Consider the following 7,220-nt stretch of genomic DNA (forward strand, 5'->3'; position numbering starts at 1 on the left):
TTCTGTGTCTGTGTCAGTTAGATGAATAGACCTGCCTGAGTGTATTAAAAATATTTCTTTCAGTTAAGGCCAGAGCAAACATTAACTGAAGAGAGTAATGGCATTTCTGTCACTTTTAACTTATAACTTCATTCTGAATGTGTTTTTATGTGAATTCACAAATACTGGTTAATGTTGCATGAGAGCCACAAACTGATTCTTGGTGCATTATAGCTGAATTACAGCTGACATTTCAAGCTGCAAATGTCTACCAATTTCATCGAAAGGATTTCAAAGTTGGAAATGCTCCTATTAGGATTTTTGAAAAGCTGTAAAATGCATTTTTCTGCTGGAAGAAGCCATCAGAAGATGGGTACGCTGTGATCATAAAGGGATGGACATAACTGCAACAATACTCAGGCAGGCTGTGGAGTTTAAAGTTTGATCATTCTCTAATGACTTCTCTGTAAACCCTATAGATGATTGTCGGAGACTCTAAGAAGATCAGCGGTTTCTGAAATAGTCAGAATAGCCTGTCTAGCACCAACAACCGTACCGCCAGCTGCTTTAAGCTTTCCTTTACCTGTATGTAACCACACAAGTAATTTCCATCGACCAACTGGTCTTCGGGTCAAACTAATTTGTCATTTCCACCTTTAGCAAGAACTGTTTTCTTGCATATTATGAGAAGCATTGTGGTGGAAGTTGTTTAATTAGCTTCCTTTTTTATTAAATCTTCATGGAAAGCCACACAGAGCTCTCACTGTCAGATGTGAGTCGGCTTGTCTCACCAATTTGTGTACTAGGGACTGGAATCGGATGGTGTTACTATATCATGATATGAGCTTTATATCATGTAAAAATTTATACCAGTAATAATATGAAGAAAAATTAGGCCAGGAATTTTTTTTTATTGTCGTTCATTTAAAAAAAAAAAAAGACAAAATGTAAAAATACTGCAAATTTTAGCATTGATCCAATACCAAATAAATACAGGGGCGATACTGATACGATTAACCTATTAGTACAGCTTATGTAGGGGAGAGCAGTGTGTAATGATTAATGAGATGAATCATCATCAGTTTGCAGGTCATGGACACATTTTAATCGTGATTAATTATTTTTACATTCCAATACATATACAAATACAAATATAGAAGGAAGACACAAAGTGGTCCTATATACATAAGCAACTGAAATTTGTATGTACAGATAAAAATGTACAGAGATATGTACACAAGTGTGTGTGTGTGCAACCATGTTAAACTGTGGCTGTAAAAGTCTACAACTGAACGAGCTGCTCAGTGCTCGTACAGTCTCATGCAGGGGTGGGAAGTGTTGTCCATGATGGATGTTAGCTCAGACGACATCCTCTCCTCCCCAATCTGCTCAATGGACTTCAGCAGACAGTCCAGGACAGAGCTGGCCCTCTTGACCAGTTTGTTAAGTTTCCCCCTGTCCCTCTCTGCCGTTCCACCACTCCAGCAGACCACAGCATAAAAGATAGCAGACACCACCACAGTGTCATAGAACATCCTTAGAAGAGTCCTGTTCACCTCAAAGGATCTCAGCTGCCGTAGGAGGTCTAACAACCTGCATAACAGACTATATCAACTTCTGCGTGGATAACACTGTACCGACCAGGAAATATCCAAATTTATGATATCGGTATTGGACATAAAAAAAAGTGGTATTTTGCCATCTCTAGTATTTATTCTTTCACTGAGCATATACCTGCATCACGAGTGTCAATGATGACGTCTGCAGGCTCAAAAGTCCTGGCCTTGCTCAGCCCCGGTCCACTCACACGCACATGGCTTGCATCACCAATCTCTGACTGCTTAATCATAACAGCAATTGGGCTGCTGGGAATATGACGACCGTTCTTCTTGATCTTAACAAGGTACTTGCCAATCTCCTTGGGAACAAATGAGATTCAGAAGACAGACAGACAAAACAGATGAGGGTTAACAACGCTTATTCTTGTGTGTGCATGCAGCCCGTTTCAGTTGCTCCTGCTTCTTTCTCCATGCTTTAACTTTTATTATTTTTCCCCCTCTGTCTTTTACTTAGGGATTAATAAAGTATTTGGATTCTGCTGAGTCTCATTGTTTAGCAACTTCTCACTTATCAGGCGGACACTCACCAACGTGAGCGTTACATAGCATCTTCAGCAGGCAGGGCTCCTCTGGCCCTGAGGGTGTTGTAAGAGAGGCTGTTCCCTGGCTGAGGTCAAGCTCTCCTATGTCCAGTGGAATATCTGCAGCTAAACCCACCTTCAGATGGTACGTCCTCATGGTATCGTCACTTAGAGAAGGAAATGAATTACTTTACTGTAGCGTTTGGGCTACATGCACATCTTAGAGGCTGCATGGATGGTCTACACTGATGTAAAAAGACAGTTACCAGTAATCCTAGCAGAGAAGGGGCTGCCTGGGATGTGCTTGTCATTGTATTTAACAAGGATGCTGTAGTCTCGTGGCAGCACTGGCAGGTAAGACACCGTGCAGGTTCTGTCCTGGTTGTGCACACAGCCCCTCGATGGCCAGAGACAAACCACCTACAAAGATGTGATATGAACAGACAGTGTCCCGTGTGTTCAAAATCAGAGGGAGCAGGTAAGTCATAGCGAATATAATTGCATTCCACAGCACACAATGTGTGTTTGGCCATGTGACTGTTACCTACCTTCTCCAGCATCTTTGGTTTTAACAGTAAAGACAGCTGGCTTGTTGACAGGCACTGTTCATGTAATCCATGTAGAACTGTAGAACTTTGCCTGATGCCATTCGGACCTCACCTAAAGCAAAGGACAAAAAACAATGACACTCACACATCACTATGATCAAACTATCTGTTTATAAAGAAGGCTTGTTACCTGTTACCTTGGCAGGTCCCGCTGGCGCGCCGTCCTCCGGCTCACCTCGAGCCACGCGCTGTCCACCCTTACAATAATCACACTGTTGCTGTAACAGTATATTCAACAGCTGCAGCTGTACCACTGCCAGCTGTACACATCACCACCAAAAAACAACAACAGCAAAAGCAGAGCACAGGTTTTAAGCCAGCGAGGCATGATTTTAGATGCCGGTGAGTCCATCTCACCTGCAGCGCCAACGCAGACCACACCCCACCACAATAATAAAGTATTTTTTAGTTTAATTATAAACTTTGTCCTAATTATGTCCTGGGTTTTAACCATTTAATAATAAAAAAGGAAACATCACAAAAAAACACTTAAGGTCATGAAAATTAATTGAGATTTAGCAATCCAATATGGCATCCACCTTATTTATTAAAAAGTATCTGTATTGGTATCGGCGATACTAGCCCGTATTTACTTGGTATCGGATCGATACCAAAATATGTAGTATTGCACACCACTACCTCGTGCTCAGCTAATAAGAAAAGCAGACATGGGTGCGCAACTGTGCATGGTGTGCAGTTTAAATATAGCAATATTGCCTCTGTTTCATCAGCCGGCCAAGTGGCTCATGGGAAGCGACAAGGCCTGTAAGCAGAGTTTGAACTAGAGCGGCGATGGTTCGAATCCCATGCGTCCCATCTACATCTGCTCTGTACTGCCCTCAGTACACTTCAGCCAGCTGAGTCTGTAGAGCTCCAGACTCACTCTGCCTTTTACGTTTTCTTCAAATTCCTTGTTAACTTTTGGGTGGAAAGGCGTTGAAGGTACCACAAAGCCGACTGGGTCATGCTCCTCACACTTTTTACGTAGCCCGACTGATACAGTTTATCTGCTGATGGCGACTGACTCGGTCAAGGTAAATATAACCATGTCATTATTATGAAAAAGACACACAGCTTATCATCTTATATTTCTGAAATACCTAAAATCACTTGTTATGATCCAATGTTGTCAGTGTTTGTTTTATGTGTGATTCCTCCCACCAGAGGATGGCTGTGGGTTTTTTCCCCTTTTCTTTCTTAGGGGGTGGACACCTGGGCGTGCCTGCTGAGTAGTTGGGCGGAGTCTCTTCCTGTTCTCGGATTGGATAACTTGTTGATCACCTCCAGTATTTAACCACCAGATGACAGCCACTTGGCCTCTCCTAGCCTCCACCATCCAACAAAGAACATGTGTTTTTGATTTGTTGTTTTGTAGAGTGTCTTTGCCCATTGATTTGCAAGTATAACCAAGTACAACCTTTTTGTGTGTGTGTGTCTGGCAATAGAACCTAAGTCTTGTAAATAGCTGTAAATAGATTTGTAAAGTAGCAATTGTGTATTTTTTTCACCTTGTATATATTGTTCACTGCAGCAGCCTAGTAGGCGTGAGAAGCCATTTTTGTTGATCAAGTTTTCTCCTGTTTTTTGTTAGAAAGTTAGGTAAGTGAATTGTCTTTTGGTTGGTTTTTATTTGTGTAGGAAAGCATAGGGACCATTAAGGAGTTTTGTTTGTTATTTTTGGCATTGCTAACTGCTGAAGCAAATAAATGGCTGCTTAGCACTTTAAAAGATACTACTGTTTGTGTTCTTTCTTGAGTGGTGCGTGAGTGGGCCAATTTCTTGTTGTGTTCAATTAGGGTTGCCAACTCCCTGAAAAATAAATAAGGGACACCTCGTGGCCAGGGCCGGGCAACTCAGTTCACCCTTCCCAGTGTGGTGAATTTTGTAGCTCTTTTTTTTTGTGTGTGAAATTATTTTTTAACCATTTGACTTGAATTTGATTTAAGCAGATGCATATTCTTTGTGATATGACCATATGGGAAACAAATGATCATTTAGCCATTTATTTTTAGCTCAAAATGACAGCATTAACACAGTAAAACAGGTCTCTTTCTTAAACAGAAGCCTGTCATGCTTAACTTTTGAGAATATAAGTAAATCTTTCTTTAAAAGAACTCTGTCCTGCTTAACTTAAAATTATATAAATTAATAGAAAACAATAGAACGAAAAATATTCTTGTAACAGTGCACATATAGTGCATTTAGTACAATTGGCTTCAGTTGAGGTATTATTTCAGCTTTTCTAATGCTAATCAGCTGCTCCTGTTTGTAAACCCACTTGTTCCCATGATTACGCATCTTAACTCATCATCATTATTCATCTATGTATTACTTTTATGTATTAGTGATCTATTTGTTGTAATCATCTATCCTTGCAGTTGTTTATTACACAAAATAAATTATATTATCACACTTCTTGCATCATAGCGCTGATATTCACTGCAGATGCCCATATTAACCTTAACCAGAGGGTTTAAAAAAACACAAACCAATGTTTACATACCATATCTGCTTCTGCCGTGGCCTGGTGGACAAGAAATTGGTTAAGGGTTCCCCGAGCGTTCATGCCCCTCATGTTCTTCATGTGCCCACCACTAGAAGCATGCCTATGGAAAAAGTGCGCCGGCACACAGTGCAGTGCGCTTTAAAGGCGTTTTCGTGCATTTTCCCAGCCAGGTGTTTTCCTTTTCCCATTCCTCCCTGTACTTTTGCAGCCTTTTTTTTTTTTCTTTCTCTGAGGGGAACAAACATTGCTGCTCTAATGCTGGGCTTACACTGTGCGATTTTTGGCCCATTTTGAGACGATTTTTGAGTCGTGCGACCGATTTGGTGATCGGCCCGATTTTGGCCTTCATCGTGCATCGTGTAGTATACGTGGGGTAAGGAGAAGCGATTAACACCTCACGACCAGCTCCCGATCATCAATCGCTCGTGAGGGTGTCACCACAGGCGCTCACACTGCTCACGCGCAAACACGTAAACGTCGGTGAAAAAGATGGAGCAGCACGGCTGTGCAGCGTGTGATCTGGACACAAGCGATGGAGGCACAACTTGTAGAACTTTGGAAAGCTCATCCGAGCCTTTAAAGGCTCGGATGAGCTTTCGATGTGGCATCACAAAATTATCACGACCACAACAACCGTGAAAATAGTTGGATTTACATTGCTGCTCAATCACAGCTGCCTGATCAATGTTTTTCATTAGCAATTTAGCAAAGTTGATGGTGGTGGTGTGTCTGCGTGAGTGAAAGACAGAGAGAGAGGGAGAGAGAGAGAGCGATAGATTTTCTGTTATAACCTTCATTTTATGGAGGCACAGTGTGAGCACTCAGGTCACATCAGAGCATCGGGCGGTATAGTGTGAGACCCTGCATCGTGACCTACCAACTTCTAACCTGTCAATTGTGCAGTTTGAGCAGGAGCTGAATAACGTGACTGAAAAAAATCGCACAGTGTCTGCCCAGCTCTAGGTGTACTGTCGTCCGAGACTTGCACCGCAGTGTCGGCGTTTGTTTCCCTGTTGGCCATGCTTGTTGTTGTGGTCATCTGTTGTCTTCCGGTATTTTCTCCGTAAGCGACCTTTCCTCGACCAATGAGATAAGCGGTAATCTGAATTGTCATACTCGAATTGTCATAAGTGTGCTGTCAGCTCATTGGTCACAAAGCAGGAGAGGGGCTGGGAATTATGTTTTCAAACAAAGCGTTAATTCCATTAACATTTATAGACTACTTTTGATTCTCACTGTATTACGGGACAAAGTGCGTCCCTTATTAGCTCAATACGGGACGTGTACTTTTGTTTCTAAATACGAGACGATTCCGTTTTTTAAGGGACGGTTGGCAACCCTATGTTCAATGCATGCCTAGACTAAGAATGTAACATACTCTGTTAATTCGTTTGCTAGATTAGCGGCTAGCATACGCACCGTATTAGAGGCTTGTTGCTAGCTGGTTAGCATGCTACACACCCGTTACTCTAATAGTCTGTATTTGTGAATGATTCAGCACGCCTTAGGTTTTGTTATCCATTTTTAGACAGTAATGAGATCAGCTGCACACTCCACAGAGGCCCAGAGTTACTGTTAATATCAAAAATGTAATGCTGTCCTTTGAGATTTTAACATAAGACTGAGAGTGTAATGGATTTAAAACGGTTTAAATTTTCAGAGCACTCTACAGCCTGGTATCAAGGAAACTTTAAAAACAGCAGCAGAAGGTTTCAGTAGTGTAGTGTCATTTGTTCTTTTCATTTAATAAGAGTCCACATTATTATCAACAGCTACATCCACTCGGGGGGAACTAGGGAGGGTTTCCCGGGTCCAGAGTTTCGGAGAAACTGCTTCCCTTTCTTTCATCACAGCTGTCCAGTGCCAGATGTTCTGTTGACCCCACTGAGAGAGGAATCATTTTACAAACATCAGGAAGACTGAAGCTCATCGGAGGAATCAAGGAGGGCCTTGTGATCTTCACCACCAGCTCCCTCACAAGGAAAAC

This window comes from Simochromis diagramma, unplaced genomic scaffold, assembly GCF_900408965.1.
Source record: "Simochromis diagramma unplaced genomic scaffold, fSimDia1.1 OVJJ01000387.1, whole genome shotgun sequence".
In the NCBI taxonomy this organism is placed as follows: Eukaryota; Metazoa; Chordata; class Actinopteri; order Cichliformes; family Cichlidae; genus Simochromis; species Simochromis diagramma.